Below are 16,234 nucleotides of genomic sequence, written 5' to 3'. Positions count from 1 at the left end.
AATTTTGCATTGCTGCTGTTTTTATCTGGTTGAGCTTTTATATTGTATTTTATATGATGGCTTTATACTGTTGTTTTATACTTTGAATGGTTTTAATTTTTGTGAACCGCCCAGAGAGCTCCGGCTATTGGGCGGTATAGAAATGTAATAAATAAATAAATAATAAATAAATAAACCATTTTAAAGCGGTAGTGTAGATCCTGCCTGGGTATTGAACTGGGAACTTCCAGCATGGAAAATTGGCCATGTTGGCTGGGGGTTATGGATTTGTAGTCCAACGCATCTGAAGGGCACCGGCTCGGGGGAAATCTGTACTTACCCACCACCGGGTAACTCTAAGGGCTGAAAGAAAAACACTGTAGGAGCCTCTCTGTGGCTTTATTTCCCAAAAGCAGCTAAGGGAGTGGAGGTTTCAGTTTTGATAAAAGCGGTGCTTAAAGAGTGTGCCGTTTCTGTTATCGTGGTGCCCCCCACCCCATATAAGCTGCTTAATTAGCCCCACGGGAGCTGGGAAAGGGAATACAGGCATGCTATAGGCATCTGTATTTTTCTCTTACCCAGTGGGAGATGATTCAGATCTTCCAGCCAGCTTGAGAAGAGCACACACACATTCAGTGGTGCTGCTGTGATAAAAACTGGAGGCATTTTGCAGCCGCTTTAAGATTATATATTATTATTATTATTATTTAAAGGGAGATGTAATCGTGTCTCCAACATCACATTTCTTTTGGCCCTGAGATAGCAGCAGTCGGAGGAGGTTGTGGTTGTGTTGAGGGAACCTGCAAGATCCTTGGTTCTCATGCTGTATGTAGATATTGCCAAGAATATGCTAGGTGCTGCTGAGGACAGGATGGGAGCGAATTCCTTCTTCTCCTGCCCCAAGTTTCCAGCCTGGGAAATGACATCAAGCAGCGAACAGCGGTGGTGAAGTGGTCCATTTAGAAGGGCAGCTAAAATGATCAAGAGGCTGGAGCATCTCCCGAAGGAGGGAAGGGTTAAACAACAATTGGTATATCGGTTTTTAATGTTCAGTGTTTTAATCTTTGTAAACCACCCAGAGAGCTTCGGCTATGGGGCAGTATATAAAATAATAATAATAATAATAATAATAATAATAATAATAATAGGGATTGTTTAGCTTGAAGGGGGGAAAGGCAAGGAAGGGGAGACATGATTGAGGTGTACAAAATTAGGCATGGTGTGGAGAACGTGGATAGAGAGACATTTTTCTCCCTCTCTCATAATACAAGAACCTAGGGTCAACCCATGAAGCTAATTGGTGCAAGATTCAGGACAGATAAGGAAGGACTTCTTCACACAGTGCAGCGTTAAACTATGGAATTCACTGGCACAAGATGTGGTGATGGCCATCAGTCTGGATGGCTTTAAAAGGGGGTTAGATAAATTCCTGGAGGAGAAGGTTATCAATGGCTACTAGCCCTGATGGTTGTGTGCTATCTCCAGTATTCGAGGCAGTAAGTCTGTGTGCACCGGTGGCTGGGGAATATGGGTAGGAGAGTGCTGTTGTACCTGTGTTTTTCTTGTGGGTCCCTGATCGGCAGCTGCTTGGCCACTGTGTGAACGGAGCGCTGGACTAGATGAAACTTTGGTCTGATCCAGTTTGGCACTTCTTATATTCTTAAGTGCAGACGCTCATCATGATCATCCCCAAAGCTGGGGGGGGGGGGCAAGAAGAGCCAAAAGTTTAGGCCACTGTGTTGATCCTTATCAACAAACCAGTTCAAGCAGTTTTCAGCTTCTACCAGGAGCTTTTGTCAAGCAAATGGATCTTCATTGCCCATTCAAACCCAAGCCACTCCAAAAGACTTTGCATTACAATAAGGAGCCATATGGTGTTGATGGGGAAATTCATGTCCAATCAGCTACCCTGGGGATTGCAGCTAAGATCAGAGGGTACGGGGAATTCAGTGGGGGGGAGCAGATGACGTCAGCATCCCTGCTAATCAGAAAGCTCCAGGGCTGCATTCCTGCCAGCCTTTGCTCCACTGTACCCCTGTGGAACAGGTTAGGAAGGATTGTTATGATGGCTTGGGATGGAGAGCTATTCCGAATACACTTAGGGCACAATCCTATGCATGTTTAGACAGAGGAAAGTCCTACAACTCCTAGAATTCCCCAGCCAGCATGAAGGGGTCCTCTACATGATGACCTGCCCAGACCAAATCTAGTTGCGGATCAAATGACCTAAGAAGGAAGAGCACAGCAGGGCCCACCTACCAGTTTAATTTAAGTATATTTTTAAAAATGATTTAAAATACTATTTATGTAATAATTTTAATATGATCTTATATTACTAATATTAATACACTTAAGGCACAATCCTATGCATGTTTAGAGAGATATATAACTTTAAACGTATTGGGCTATCTGTATTTAAACTCTGACTTTCTGCAGCAATTCTCTCTCTCTCTCTCTCTCTCTCTCTCTCTCTCTCTCTCTCTCTCTCACACACACACACACACACACACACACACACACACACACACACACATATGCCTGCCCATGCTTTAAGATCTTCAGGGGAAGCCCTTCTCTCAGTCCCACCACCATCACAGGCACGCCTGGTGGGAACGCGGGACAGGGCCTTCTCGGTGGCTGCTCCAGTGCTCTGGAACTCTCTTCCCAGGGAAACTAGACTGGCTCCCTCCTTGCTGTGTTTCAGGAGGCAGGCAAAGACTTTTTTGTTGCGGCAAACCTTTGGCGAATAATTGGGACCTCTGTCTGTGCCGAGGACTTTTAAAACTGTCATTTTAAATGTTTAAATGTTTTAATATTGGAATATATTTAATATATTTTTAACTTTGTATATTTCTATTTATAGGTTTTTAATATATACATTTTAAATTTTGTAATGCTGCCTTGAGGCCCAGCATTGGACAAAAGGCAGGATATTATTATTATTATTATTATTATTATTATTATTAACAATAATGATGTACCTTTACCTCCCACCCCCAAACACAGAAGGTTCCATAATGGTGTGATTTTAAAAGCGATTGTATCTGTCCTGGTAGGGCTGTAGGGGATATCTAGGTTTGAGCCATGATCTCCCCCCAACCCCAAACAAAAGTGTTTTAATTATTAATTGAAATATTTATTTACCACCTTTCTGCCTAAAAAGCACTACCCCCTTCTGCCTACATTATATGCTTTTAGACGCCAGGTGAAGACCTTTTTATTCTCCCAGCATTTTAACAGTCTATAAATACATTTTAACTTGGTGTTTTAAATTTGTAATTTTGCATTGCTGCTGTTTTTATCTGGTTGAGCTTTTATATTGTATTTTATATTATGGTTTTATACTGTTGTTTTATACTTTGAATGGTTTTAATTTTTGTGAACCGCCCAGAGAGCTCCGGCTATTGGGCGATACAGAATGAGACCTTTTCCAGCTTCATTGACTGCCAGTCCAGGTCCGGGCCGATTCAAATTGGTGGTATTAACATTTAGGCATGGGGCCAGGCTATCTGAGGGAACGCCTCCTCCCATATGTACCTGCCCGGACCCTAAGGTCATTCTCAGGGGTCCTTCTCCGTGAGCCCCTGCCAAAGGAAGTGAGGCAGGTGACTACCAGGAGGAGGGCCTTCTCTGCTGTGGCACCCCGGCTGTGGAATGAGCTCTTTAGCAAGGTTCACCTGGCACCTACATTATATGCTTTTAGACGCCAGGTGAAGACCTTTTTATTCTCCCAGCATTTTAATAGCCTATAAATTTTAACTTGGTGTTTTAAATTTGTAATTTTGCATTGCTGCTGTTTTGATCTGGTTGAGCTTTTATATTGTATTTTATAGTATGGTTTTATACTGTTGTTTTATACTTTGAATGTTTTTAATTTTTGTGAACCGCCCAGAGAGCTCCGGCTATTGGGCGGTACAGAAATGTAATAAATAAATAAATAAATGCTGATATTGTGGACATCTCTTAAAAGGACCAGTCAGTTGTTCCTGGAAACATGCATTGGGTGTTTTCACACAGGACACCCAAAAGCCTCTTGGCCTGGAATGCTTGTGAATGTCATTAGGGTGGAGCATAAAGAGGCAGAAGGGCCCAGGTAATGTGCTTTGTTCGAGGCCAGTTTTACATCTGAATTGCAGTCGAGAGAAATACAAAAAAGTAATTTAAGCATCTCTTATGCAAATAGGCTAACAGTTTTTATTCCGAGTTTATTGCTTCTTTCCTTCTTTCCTTCCTTCCTCTGCCTTGCAGCAGCGAGCTGAAATATGGGCCTAGAGGGAGAGAAATCCCACCTTTTGTCCTCTGGTACAATCAATTGCGTGAGCTGAAGAGTGGAATAAATTCAGGACTGTTTTAATAATGGAGGCCATTAAACACACACACACACACACAGATCAGTTCATTGATAATCGGTGATACTGAGTGATTTTTCTCTTCATGCGCTGGCAAGAACCAAGTCCCAAAGCCTTATTATTACTGAGATCCATAAGGGCCCCTTGAAATGGAACGGCAATCATACGAAGAGATCAGCCGTGATATGGCCAAACTCACGTGTACAGGGCGGCTTCTTCTGCTTCCAAAAGCACCCGGCAGCCTTCCCCAACCTAGCGTCCTCCATATGCTTTGGACTACAACTCCCATCAGCCCCAGCCATGATAGAGGTGTACAAAATTAGGCATGACAGTGGATAGGGAGACATTTTTCTCCCCTGCTGATGATACTAGAACCTAATGGCGTCATCTCATAAAACTGACTGGTGGGAGATCTCAGGACAGATAAAAGGAAGTACTTATTCACACGGTGCATAGTTAAGCTATGTGTGCCATGTGGTGTAGTGGCTAAGGTGTTGGACTGGGAGTCAGGAGATCCAGGTTCTAGTCCCCACTCGGCCATGGAAACCCACTGGGTGACTTTGGGCCAGTCACAGATTCTCAGCCCAACCTACCTCACAGGATTGTTGTTGTGAGGATAAAATGGAGAGGAGGAGGATTATGTATGCCACCTTGGGTTCCTTGGAGGAAAAAAGGTGGGATATAAATGAAATGAAAATGAAATGAAATAAAACAAGCTATGGGGTTTGTTAGAACAAGATGTAGTGATGGCCACCAATTTGGATGGCTTTTAAAAGGGGTTAGACAAATTCCTGGAGAAGACTTATCAATGGCTACTAGTCCTGATGGCTATATGCTACAGTCGCTGGGGAACATGGGTGGGAGGATGCTGTTGCATTCATGTGCTGCTTGTGGGCTTCCCACTGGGGCAGCTGGTTGGCAACTGTGTGAACAGAACGCTGGAGTAGATGGAACCTTGGTCTGATCCAGCAGGGCACTTGTGATGTGAAGCATCTGGAGGGCACCAGGTTGGAGAAGGCTATGGTCTCGAATTGAGTCATAGCTGAAGGCCTGGAAACATTTGCTTCACCTGTGGATTTGTTCCCACCCACACCAGCAGAGATCCTCAGAAGAGGTGAAGGGAAGCTTTGCCAGAGCATCTGTTGCTGTTAAAACTGGAAAGGTGTGTGTGTGGAACATGTCTTGAATGGGAGTGAGTCAACCAGCAGGAACCATGTGGCTGGCCTTTTGGTCTTTTCCCATTCAAAGCACAGCTCCTGTTTAGAAATCGCAGAACAGGGATTTAGACTGCACACTATAGGCATGAAGGTAGAAAGTTTGTGAGTTCTTTGGGGTCGGACACCCAGCTGGAGCTGCTAGGCAGGTGGATTGAACTCTCAGGCTGCCCGGTACCTATCCTTAGTCCTCCAGATGTTTGGGACTGCAACTCCCAACCTCCCCTGTCTCTCTTTTGCATTAGCACCCAGTGCTCACAAACCAATGCTCCCGATGATGCAAGAATATTTATTTATTTACTGCGTTTATATCCCGCCTTTTTTCCTACAAGGAACCCAAAGCGGCATACAGAATCCTCCTCCTCCTCTCTGTTTTATCCTCACAACAACAACCCTGTGAGGTAGGTTGAGCTGAGAGTCTGTGACTGCCCCAAAGTCACCTAGTGAGCTTCCATGGCCGAGTGGGAACTAGAACCCGGATCTCCTGACTCCTAGTCCAACACCCCAACCACTACACCAACCTGGGGTGAAGAAAAGGTCACCTTTATAGTGGTGCAGCCCCTAAAATTGAAAACGGCTCTGCATGTGATGTGCCTACCCCATTGGACCTCCTGTATTTTTGACACCTGTGTGACAGGCAAATTCAGAAGGGGGAGTTTCCCCCCAACATGGAAGTCCAACAATGGGGAAAAGCTTCCTCTGTTGGATTTCTGCCTGCCACATAGCTGTTTCAGAGGCTTTGTCAGGGAGGAAGTGGCAACCCGGGTGCAACCAGGTTGGTCCTTCTTCCACCTGCCTATCCAGCCATATTCTTTGAAGATGCTTTTATCCTCTTAGCCTTTCAGGCAATGCCCCCTCCCTTGCAGCCATGTGCCCTGCTAGATTGAACTTCAGTGCCTTTTTCTCATTATTCTGAGATTCTTAGCACCTGGTGTGGACAAGACATTCTGTATCCATGGATACAGCAATGTTCTCTTCTTGCAGGAACAAGAATATCCATCTTGAGTTGACAGATTTTGTATAGTTGTTTGCCAAGGCAGAGTTCATCCATTGCAAGGGGTTCTGGGATATGCTGAACAAACCTCCAGGGGGTGTCCATTAGCATAAGCAAGGAGCATGCTGGGGGAAACGTGGCCTTTCGCTGATTACCTCCAAAAACCTGTCGTGTCAAACAATTATTGATCTTCCAAAGAAGATTACAAGGGATAATGAGAGGATTTTCCATTTTATTGTCATGGCCGTTCCAGTGTATTGTGCCCTCCTGTCCCCTAGGGGGTGCTGCTCACAAATGAGGCACAGCCAGTCCAGGAGATGTATTCAGCACCTTTGTGATGTGTTGGCCCTGTATTGGCCATTGTAGCGGCACAGACTGTTGTCTGTTGAGTTGTCAACCTACCGGTTATAGTACCCTGAAAGGTTTTGAGCAAAAAAACTTTAATTTTATCCCCAAGGGCTGTACTATAAGAGATGCAGTGTGGGAAAAACCTGACTGTGACACTATTGCTATCCTTAGGGCACTTTAAGGAATTTCTTGGGAAGGGATGCACCACCAAAGCAAACCTGCACATTGAGATTTGGTGCGTGATAAAACCAGGCTGGAGCTATTGGGCAACTATATCCAAATCCATATCTGGACTGTGCATCCTCCAGCCCAGGGTCCCTAAGACCAGTTTCTTGAGTGAGAGATTGCTTTGAAGGGTAGCCGGCAGAAGGTCCTGCTCTGTTGACCAAGTCAAGGAAGAGACCTCCAAGCTCTTCATATTTATTCAAGGTCTAGTCAGTGCCGAATTCTCATACAGCCTGTCAATCGGAAGAGCCAGTGTTGCACACCCAGGGCTGGCCCTACCATTAGATAGAGTAAAGTAGTCAACAGATGTTGGGAGGGGGCAGCAAGATGTTGGAGGAAAGGCTGTGTGCCATGTGGCCCTCTAAGTTAGCCTGCTGCCTTCAGGTGACGTGGAGCATGCTGTCCTATTATCAGGATTGATGACAGATTTGACTGCCAGTCTCATTGGCTTTTGAACAAATGGATACTATGATGAAATGGGGGAGATTCTACGGCATGCCAGTAGAAGACAGGTCTTGTGTTTGTGGAGAGCCAGTTCCAGAGGACATAGCACATTATGTGCTATGTTTAGCCTAAGCATGTTTAGCCTGGAGAAGAGAAGATTGAGGGGAGACATGATAGCACTCTTCAAATACTTAAAAGGTTGTCACACAGAGGAGGGCCAGGATCTCTTCTCGATCCTCCCAGAGTGCAGGACACGGAATAACGGGCTCAAGTGACAGGAAGCCAGATTCCGGCTGGACATCAGGAAAAACCTCCTGACTGTTAGAGCAGTACGACAATGAAACCAATTACCTAGGGAGGTTGTGGGCTCTCCCACACTAGAGGCCTTCAAGAGGCAGCTGGACAACCATCTGTCAGGTATGCTTTAGGGTGGATTCCTGCACTGAGCAGGGGGTTGGACTCGATGGCCTTGTAGGCCCCTTCCAAATCTGCTATTCTATGATTCTATGTATTTCACTACCCCTTATATATAGATCTTAGAAAAAGTTATTTGGAGCCTTTTTTAAAGAAAGTGAAATGCAGGGGTGCTAAGGAAAAACTGAGTTATTTATTACATTCAACTGATCCATATGTGATACAAAGAGTTGCACTATTTGCAGTAAAAGCTAATAGATGTAGAGCAAAGTTTTTAGATACTATTAGTGTGAGTTGTTCTAAAGATTCAGAGATATAAATGAAATGTCACTGAGAAGTAATTAAAGGTTTCTGTATGTCTGCTGTGCTCCCATCTTACTATCCCTTCAGTAATCCACGTTACGTATTTGATAGCTCTGTAATTTTAACCCTATGTAATTTTTACAAGATGTAGTATAGTAAAATGTCAAGTTGGTATGTGTTGCGATGATCTGTGGATTGAGCAATAAACGTATTGTCGTTGTACTTGTAATGGGAGGAGGTGCCATTTTCTCCTCAGGCGGCAAAAAGTCATCAGCCAGCCCTGTAGCTAATGCCTATACTCTTCTGCGGCCTATGCCACGCATGGCAAGATGGTTTACTGGGCAGGGCCTGAGATGGTTTACTGGGCGGGGCCTGAGATGGTTTACTGGGCGGGGCCTGAGATGGTTTACTGGGCAGGGCCTGAGATGGTTTACTGGGCGGGGCCTGAGATGGTTTACTGGGCAGGGCCTGAGATGGTTTACTGGGCAGGGCCTGAGATGGTTTACTGGGCGGGGCCTGAGATGGTTTAATGGTCAGGGCCTGAGATGGTTTACTGGGCGGGGCCTGAGATGGTTTACTGGGCGGGGCCTGAGATGGTTTACTGGGCAGGGCCTGAGATGGTTTACTGGGCGGGGCCTGAGATGGTTTACTGGGCGGGGCCTGAGATGGTTTACTGGGCGGGGCCTGAGATGGTTTACTGGGCGGGGCCTGAGATGGTTTACTGGGCGGGGCCTGAGATGGTTTACTGGGCGGGGCCTGAGATGGTTTACTGGGCAGGGCCTGAGATGGTTTACTGGGCGGGGCCTGAGATGGTTTACTGGGCAGGGCCTGAGATGGTTTACTGGGCAGGGCCTGAGATGGTTTACTGGGCGGGGCCTGAGATGGTTTAATGGTCAGGGCCTGAGATGGTTTACTGGGCGGGGCCTGAGATGGTTTACTGGGCGGGGCCTGAGATGGTTTACTGGGCAGGGCCTGAGATGGTTTACTGGGCGGGGCCTGAGATGGTTTACTGGGCGGGGCCTGAGATGGTTTACTGGGCGGGGCCTGAGATGGTTTACTGGGCGGGGCCTGAGATGGTTTACTGGGCGGGGCCTGAGATGGTTTACTGGGCGGGGCCTGAGATGGTTTACTGGGCGGGGCCTGAGATGGTTTACTGGGCAGGGCCTGAGATGGTTTACTGGGCGGGGCCTGAGATGGTTTACTGGGCGGGGCCTGAGATGGTTTACTGGGCAGGGCCTGAGATGGTTTACTGGGCAGGGCCTGAGATGGTTTACTGGGCAGGGCCTGAGATGGTTTACTGGGCAGGGCCTGAGATGGTTTACTGGGCAGGGCCTGAGATGGTTTACTGGGCAGGGCCTGACATTTCAGGTGGGAAGCTACCTTAACCCAGCCAGACGATCTGCCCATCTAGCCTCGGATTGACTTCTCAGACCAGCAACAGCTCACTGGGGTTTCAGAGAAGAGTCAGCAGCTACTCCCTGAACCTTTTTTTAACTGGAGATGCCAAGGATCAAACATGGGACTTCCTTCGTGCAAAGCATATGCTCTCCCACAAAGCTATGGGGACTTTATTTAGGGTGGCCTCTTAAGTATCACCAAAAAAGAGGAAAGGCACCACCAAAAATGAGGACACCAATTTGTATAACATTAGCCTATGTGGGTTAAGGCTTATCTAGTCCAGCATTCTGTTCACACAGTGGCCAGTCCACAAGCAAGATATGAGTGCAACAGCATCCTCCCACCCATGTTCCCCAGTAACTGGTGTGCGTAGGCATACTGCTTCTGATAATGGAGGGAGCACATGGGCATCAGGGATAGTAGCCATTAATAGCCTTCTCCAGGAATTTATCCAACGCCCTTTTCAAGCCACCCAATGTGTTGGCCATAACTACATCTTGTGGAAGTACATTCCATAGCTTAACGACGCACGGTGTGAAGAAGTACTTATAGAATCATAGAATAGTTGAGTAGGAAGGGGCCTATAAGGCCATCGAGTCCAACCCCCTGCTCAATGCCAGAATCCACATTAAAGCATACCTGACATGACCAATAAAAGGAAGCATACTTCTTTTTATCTGCCCTGAATCTCCCACCATTCAGCTTTATGGGATGACCCCAGATTCTAGTATTATGGGAGAGGGAGGAAAATGTCTCCTTATCCACATTCTCCACACCATGCATGATTTTGTACACCTCTATCATGTCTCTCCTTACTGTTTCTCCAAACTAAACTAATGCCAATACAACTTCTCTCACCATACTGATGGAGAAGCTACCCTAGGTGACCTGCATAGCTGACTCAGTCTGCTGTCCAGGTGCTAACTGTTGATGGGACCATCAAGAACCTTGTTGTCTCTCCTTCACGTTCTTTGACTTTAAACCAGACCTGGACTGGGCAGCCCATCAAATAGAGGACAACCTTCAAAGAAAGAACTGTCCTCTGACAGTTCTCCAAAATGCAAGATTGCGTTTGGCAATAATGTGCCAGCTATACTCTGGGGATTGTTTGCCATTTCTGATGCCGTTTCATCATAGGACACCTGATCAGCTTCTGTAGAACCCCAATATTCTTAGCATCCCAGTATCTCCAGTATCAGAGGCAGTAAGACAATATACATCAGTTGCTGGGGAACATGGGTGGGAGGGTGCTGTTGCACCGTGTCCTGCTTGTGGGTTCCTGGTTGGCAGCTGAACAGTGTGCTGGACTAGATGGACCCTTGGTCTGATCCAGCAAGGCTCTGCTTATGTTCTTATGAAAGCCACTGTACATCTGCTCTGAGCGCCTGCACTGTATGCAGGTCCCAGGTTCGATTTCCACATAGGGCTGAAAAAGACCCTTCCTGAAACCTTGGAGAGCCATAGCTGTCAATCATCATCAGCAATATTTTGCGAGGTGGATCAGTGGTCTGACTCCGTCTAAGGCAGCTTCCTATGAGTCACAAAGGCTAATTTATGACTCTTGCGAACAGCATCCGCTGATGGGCAGTAATACTGCAGGTATTACTGTGGATGTTGCTTGCTCACCTGTGATAGATGAGGGCAGAATTTGGAGCAGGCACGCATACAGACAGACAGGCCCTGCTGATTTGAATGTTGTAAATCCTGCAGGCTGTTTCTGCTAGCCTGCATGTATTCTTCCATGTTCAGGTTTGGGCTGCATTTGCAAAGCGATGCGCGGATTCCTTCTCTCTCTCTCCCCCCCCCCCCCCAGCCCCGATGCACAGTGTGTGCGGGGCGGCAGGAGACAAGAACATTCAGTGAAGTTTCTGCTTCTGTGTCCCTCCCTCGGTCGGCATGGCAACAAGACAAATTATTTAAAGGGGGGGAGAAAGTCTTCCATTATGACAGGTTGCCGTGGCAACCCGAATTCAAACAGCAAGTGGGCGCAGGAGGCAGAACATCTCCTTCTGGACTGCAAGTTGGTGCAAAGCTCGCCTTTGCAAGAACTTCTCAGTGTGGGGGACCTTCCTGCAATGGAGACCAAGGGATCCGGATCTGGGATGGGGAGGGGGTGTCTAGGCGCTCTATGGGCCCCCACCCCTCCTGTGAACAATCTCAGCTGACTGGACGACCACGAGTGGAGCAAATCTCCGCTTGGTCACCCGCCATCGTGGCTTGCCTAGCAGGGCCTCCTTGGTGGCTTTTAACAGTTGCGTGGCGGGCAGAAGTTAAACTGGTGTGGCCTCGTTGCATCTCCTTACATTGGGGTGAAGCTGTGCTGGTTGGATTGCTTCTGAGGCACATCGCCCTCTGGTGGTCCCCAGTAGATTTACCTGGTGGTGGAGCTCCTCTAATCATTGACTGCTTGACAGCTGCCATTTTAATTTCCCACAATGCCCCCAGCATAGCATTGCTCCAGGGCATTCTGGGAAATGAAAATGGCAGCTGCCTGCTGCTGAACACCAGAGAATTTTTTAAAGTGGGTGGGGTATTCAGGGCTATCTGCTGTTTCTGGCATGGCTCTTGTCCTTTGAATAATGGAAAACCAGATGCTGGTGTCTGTGTTTTAGGTAGGTAGGTGGAAGATGCATCTGGCTGAACTTCCACACATCTGATGAGGGCAGAAGAGCCCTGCCAGAAGAAGGTGACACCACTCCTGCCAGTCACCTAGAGTGGGGTAAGCAGCCCAGTGCCCTCCAAGTATTTTGGACCACAACTCCCGTCAATCGTAGCCAGAACGGCCAATGATCAGGGAGGATGGGAGTTGTAATATGGAATATCTGGAGGTACTGAGTTGCCTGCCTCTCACCTAGAGAGAATTCTCCTGCTCCTGCCTGCAAATTCTGGTTCCATCTAATTTTCAGACAATATTGTCACAAGAAAATGTGCAAGAAGAAGATAAGAATCTACTGTAGATCTCTGAGTGATTTGCAGTAGCTCTCCAAGGGTCTGTGACTCCCAAGAGTTTAAAAATGTTGAGTAAAACTGCAAGGTATTTTTTTATTTAAAAAAACTTGTCATGGCTGACCTTGTACTATTTTATTTATTTATTTATTACATTTATATCTCACTTTTTTTCTTCCAAGGAACCCAAGGCAGTGTACATGCCCCCCCCCTCTCCATTTTAACTTCACAACACCCATATGATGGAGGTTGGGCTGAGAGTCTGTGACTGGCCCAAAGTCACCTAGTGAGCTTCCATGGCCGAGTGGGGACTAGATCTCCCGATTCCCAGCCCATCACTCTAGCCACTACATCACACTGGCTCAAATCCCTTCTCTCAGCCTTGGTGTTCCTCACCTGCAAAATAGACATCTTGGTCGGTTACCTTTGCCAGGTCTTGGTCAAGCTCTGCTGTCCAGTTTTTGAGTGTTGTGTTAGCATCCCAAATCTGTAGGAACTCAGCTGTAGATTTGTACTTGTATATGTGTGTGTGTGTGTGTGTGTGTGTGTGTGTGTAGTAGGTTGATTTAATTCATAGAATCATAGAATAGTAGAGTTGGAAGGGGCCTACAAGGCCATGGAGTCCAACCCCCTGCTCAATGCAGGAATCCACCCTAAAGCATCCCTGACAGATGGTTGTCCAGCTGCCTCTTGAAGGCCTCTAGGGTGGGAGAGCCCACAACCTCCCTAGGTATTGATTGGTTATGAATTAGTTTAAGTTCTGGTTAGTATTTTAATTTTATATCAATTTTGCTGCTTGGTTTTTATTCTGGTTGTGCTTTTTATATTGTATTGTGTATTTGTGCTTTTAACCTGTTGGTTGTCTTACTATGGTTTTAATTTTTGTGAACCGCCCAGAGAACTTCGGCTATTGGGCGGTCTAGAAATGTAATAAATAAACACAAAATAAATAAATAGTACTTTATCTAACGTGTATTTATTTATTTTGTTTATAGCGCTGTGTTTTGTATTTTTCAGTTAATTGGAATGCGCAATATAATTTATTTATTTATTTATTTATTTATTACATTTCTATACCGCCCAATAGCTGGAGCTCTCTGGGCGGTTCACAAAAAGTTATAAGTTGATATTATTATTATTATTATTATTATTATTATTATTATTATTATTTGGCTCCACCCCCTGAGTCTCCACTTTGTGTCTGGCTCCACCCTTTGGCCACTCATTTGCATCTGTGCTCTTATTGGTGGACCTCTGGGTTCCAGTATACAAAAGGAGATTCCAGAAGCCATTGGAAATACTGTGCATTGTCCTAGGGTAGCAATGGTGAATGGATTGGCATGCACCACCTGGTTCAGGGAAGGAGGATTTGGGTGCCAATTGCAATACTGGCTGGGAATGGGATTCCCCCACCCCTCCTCTGGGTGCCAAGATGGATCGGGCCAGCCCTGCTTCAAGCTGCCTTTCAGCAGGGAGGGGGAAGTCCCAAAGGGCTGCTCTCTCCGAATTGCAGGATCTTGTGACAAGCACGCACCTTTGGCCTACTCTTGAGCCTTCTCTAGCTCTCCCGATATGTTGGACTGTAACTCCCATCTTCCCCAGCCATTAATTGGGAATGATGGGAATTGGAGTCCAACACATATAAAGGGCACCATGTTGGGGAACGGCAACTTAGACTCAAGGAAGGAACTTTGGAGGGACCCACAGGAGTCTCAGCGGGCATTATTTAGCCCCTGTGACCTAGAAGGGTGGACTTGGGAAGTGTATGTGTTAACTGCTGCCCTGCTATAATGGAAGACCGCAAGGCAGCCTTCCACCACGTTTCTGATGGCTGACATTTTCTCTGCAAGATGCTGGAACGTTTGCATCATATACTGAGGCAATCTGGGCTAAAGGCAGCAAGAATCCCACTGGCGCTCTCAGGGCACCAGTCTTCCAAGAGTTGAACCCTGGTCCCATTCTTGGAGCTCATCACACACACACACACACAGAGAGAGAGAGAGACACTCAGCTGTGGAGTCAGCCCCTGGCTCCCCATCCCCACCCTGTTCCTGGGCCGTATCTTCAAAAAAGCAAGCAGGAAACTGTTTGCAACAGGAAATCCTCATTTGCCTTCTTTCCGAAGCAAAAACGGTGAGGGTTTCCTTTGGGGCCCTTTGCTGCAAAGATGCTGGTGTGTGGGGTACGAGACAGAGCAGGACCTCTGTGAGAATTCTGCTCTCCCAGGCTGAGTTTTTTTTTTTTGAGGGGGGACAGAGGCCGTAGCTCAGTGGAAGAGCACCCACTCCGCATGCAAAAGGTCACGTTCTGTATCCCTGGGCAGGCTCCTGGATTTCGGTTGCTCCCAACGGGTGTGCTGCTGACGCCTGTTAAGGGATTCTCCTTTGGATGCTTTTTTCTGGCCTGTTGCTGTGAGCAGCACTGAACAACTGGCCCTAGCCACCATTTAGGGTTCCCAAAGTAGTGTTGTTCCAAGGCATTGTGGGAAATTAAAATGGCAGCTAGATCCCATAGCCTCACACTACTTGGAATGCTTGTTGCCTGTCGTTTGCCACTACTGACCGAGGAGGGGGTCTACGAGGGGACACTTTGCCCAGGGCCCCCTCAGACCTGGAACTGGCCCTGAACCTCAGTGTCTACAGGTAGGGTTAGGTAAGACCCTGGTCTGAGAGCTATTGCTAGCCTCTATTACGCATCATCAAAAAAAAGATGGGTTATTTCCAATGTCAGAGTAGACCCACTGACATGAATGGTATTTCAGTTAGTCTAACTGAAGCCCTATTGATTTCAATGGGTCTACTCTAAGTAGGACAAACATGGGATACCACCCCAGTTTGTATATGAAAAAAAGATAGCTGTGCAGCTGCAAATTTAGAAATAATATCTGCCATTTAAATAGAAATAACATACATCTCACCATAGTGGGGGAAACTGACGGGGTGACTGAAAGTTTTGCTCTACGGTTGCTAAATGTTGATAGAATTTCAGGGCCCTTTGCTGTTCTTCTGCCTTATGGTTGTTTGATTTTAAGCCTGACTTAGATTGGACAGAGAGGACACTTTCCAACAGAGGACTGTCCTCTGTAAAGTAGTTCATCTGGCCACCCTAGCCAGTGTAGACAATGCTGAGGTCGATGGACCCATGATCTGTTTTGTTTTAAGATCTGCTGGAGCTCAGCACTAGAACATAAAAAACAGGTCCGCCACATTTTTTATTGTTAGGATAAATTGTTCGGCTAAATCAGTTAGCCTGATTGATTAAAAATCTTTGAACGGAATGACTGGGGCAGCTTTTTTTTTTTAATAAGGCAGCAATTTTCAAAATACCAAAATCTGGCTGATTTATTTTTTCTTTTAAACATATGTATTAAATCCTTTTCAAGTGCAGCTTTCAAGCAGATCAAACAATAAAAGCCCAGCAACTGTGCAATCAAGTCTAAAAGTAGCAGATTTTGAAAACCTTGTTAAAAGTGCAGATGGCAAACGCCATTTTCGAAGCAGCGTTCTCCCATCTCCCACATAGGGAGGAAAAGCTGAATTTGATTCAGTTTAGAATTTATACCTCTCTTTCCATGGAAGTTTCCAGTACAGATAACACAAGTGAAGAAATGATTTTACAAA

At 46.3% G+C, this 16,234-nt stretch overlaps 1 protein-coding gene across 1 annotated transcript in view; it reads left to right on the top strand.

The window, feature by feature from the left end:
* Nucleotides 1-16,234, top strand: part of NHSL2 (NHS like 2) — a 106,719-nt gene that overhangs the window by 69,420 nt on the left and 21,065 nt on the right. The window lies entirely within an intron of this gene.

This window comes from Elgaria multicarinata, chromosome 15, assembly GCF_023053635.1.
Source record: "Elgaria multicarinata webbii isolate HBS135686 ecotype San Diego chromosome 15, rElgMul1.1.pri, whole genome shotgun sequence".
Classification (NCBI taxonomy): domain Eukaryota; kingdom Metazoa; phylum Chordata; class Lepidosauria; order Squamata; family Anguidae; genus Elgaria; species Elgaria multicarinata.
The sequence above is the reverse complement of the archived record's forward strand: the minus strand, read 5'-3'. Positions and strand labels throughout refer to the sequence as shown.